Source organism: Pinus tabuliformis, chromosome 1_1, assembly GCF_031772625.1.
Source record: "Pinus tabuliformis cultivar Carrire ecotype Pingquan chromosome 1_1, CPIR1, whole genome shotgun sequence".
Lineage (NCBI taxonomy): Eukaryota > Viridiplantae > Streptophyta > Pinopsida > Pinales > Pinaceae > Pinus > Pinus tabuliformis.
Window position 1 is genome coordinate 821,130,034 of NC_142297.1, and position 2,589 is coordinate 821,132,622.

Below are 2,589 nucleotides of genomic sequence, written 5' to 3' on the forward strand. Positions count from 1 at the left end.
TTATACAATGCAAAATGATTATATGCATTGATTTAAGAAATAGTAGTGGGAAAATTGATAAGTATTGATTTCAACTCTAATATAGTGAAAATTATCTAAGTGATTTCAAAACTAATATATTGCAAAATAGTTTAGAAATACATATTATAATGTTATAAAATAAATATTCTATTACAAGGTAAAGACCAACACTTTGTTTATGCAATACTAATATTTTAGTATAATTTTTTGATGAAAAATGTTTAACCAATGAATGTGATGCATTGATTTTTAGTGAAAATACAATCCATTTTGTCACTCATTCAATATATGCAATGTATCAAATAAGCCTGAGAAAAATCAAGTAATTGCATTGATTTCAATAATCATATAATGTATCCCTAGATAGGTTAGCTAGCATGAGACAGATGGGGGGAATGAGACCATAGTCCCACTCACTACAAGAGGAGGGAGACATTCCATCATTTCCCCCAATTAATTAAAATGCACATACAATTGCATTGTGTGCCATAATTATGTTACCACCCCATCAATCAAGTCACCTGTGTTTGTCTAATGGCATATTTCCCTTGGCTCATTAGTCTTTTAACCCCTCTTTTACTTGGAAGACTAACATGGTTTGTAAGCCTACTCTAAATTTCATCATTAGTCATTCTAGGAGGTAAACAATTATGATGGCACCTGAGCCATCTCTCTATACATGAGAGTCAGGCTAATAGTTTGTATGCAATTGTATATTGTGCAGTAACGGTGTAATGGTGTCTAGTATATTTTGTGAGTTTCAAGCCCGATCATAGGTATTCAGAAGGAACATTGGTCATTTTTGTATCATTTTATGTTTTTCACCTTGTAGTGATTCATCCCCCTTGATAAATTTGGTGGTATTTCTTATTGAACTTGCTATATTGTTGAGACCATTCCCCTAGTCCATGAAATCTACTTCTACTGAATTTTGCTCATTTTTTCTTGGCCTTTAGCTAATTACTTCCTCAGTATATTTTCTTAGCTTGAATTCCTCTCCCCTTTTTAGGCACACAATCTCACCCTCTAACCTCATCAGGCCCCACCACTTTCACCTTCCACTTCCCACTAGCTTATCTTCATGGAATTGTCCCTCCTATAAACTCTTTCTTTCTGATTTCTTATAGTTTCCTTCTCCTATGGAGACCATGCTGAGATATAGAGCATAGGTCTACCATGGAATTGCCTATTATAGGGACTTTGGAAGCCCCAAAACCCAAGAATGAGTTGAAATCTTTGCTACTCCTTATCATGATTTTACTCCTAGAAGTGTTCAAGAGGGAATTTTTCAAGATAAACGTGACATTGTAGATGAAATACAATGCATTATTAACTTTTAGGTGCTTACTAAGGTGGAGAGATGGGTTGCAAACATGGCCCACTACTAGAGTTTCCTCAATCACTATATACATATAGTCAATCTTTACTGGCACCTCAGGTTATTGTTCGGCTGCATGGTGATGGAGAAGAACACTACCTAAGAAGAGATGGTTTTTAATTGGATGAATTGTAGGTGTTAATGTGCTTCATGGACAACAAACTAGGGAAAATTAAAGCCCACTTTGACTTGCCCCCTACTCTAGGTTGTTCTCTAGGAAGTGAAAGGGATCCTATCCCTGTGGAAGCCTTAGAATATAGAAAATATTAAATGTTAATTATGTTCTCTAGTTATCTACTATCAAGTCCCATTCACTTTGTTTTTTTTCTTCAATATATCCCTGTATTTTTGACAAACTTGTTCATTTTTTGGTACACTATTAGTAAACTTTTTATGTGGCTCTTAAGGAAAATGAAATTTTGTGCTTGGTCTAGTTTCTATAGTGGCAGACCATGAAAGATTTCAACCTATTTTGATGTAAAATAATGATCTGATGGAATGAAAACACTTTCACTTAAGAAAAAAATACAATCATATAATGCAAATCAATAAGGTGCATTGATTTCACTATTAGTAAATTGAAAAATGATTTGGTGCATTCATAACAAAAAGTATTAAATTAAATGGATTCATCATGGAAAAAAAATTCAAAATGTTGATTACTATGATATAAAAGATGTTCTTTCTTGTAAGTTATAATCCAATGCTTTCTTTAATTGAGTGTGAATTGTATCCTATTAGTTTTTGCAAATTAAAATCGTAATGATTTGGTGCATTGATAACACAAATTATTAAATTAAATTGATTCATCATGGAAAACAATTTCAAAATACTGATTACTATATTGATATAAAATATGTTCTTACTTGTAAGTTAAAATCCAATGCTTTCTTTCATTGACTGTAAATTATATCCTATTAGTTTTTGCAAATTAAAATCGTTATTTAGTTTTTGTTATAATGTTAAGCTAGGTATAGAGTGAACTCACATATAAAATATATTAAAAAACCAAGAGCATGTTAGAGAGGCTAAATATAATTATGATAGGCATATGAGAATATAGTTATTTACTCCTACTTGTTAGTATTGTAGATGCTTTAGAAAAATTGTTGTGCTTGATGCTATGTGGAGGGTGGGAGTGAAGTTGGAGAAGATGATTTGCTAATATTTTTTTCCCTTCTCATTCATAT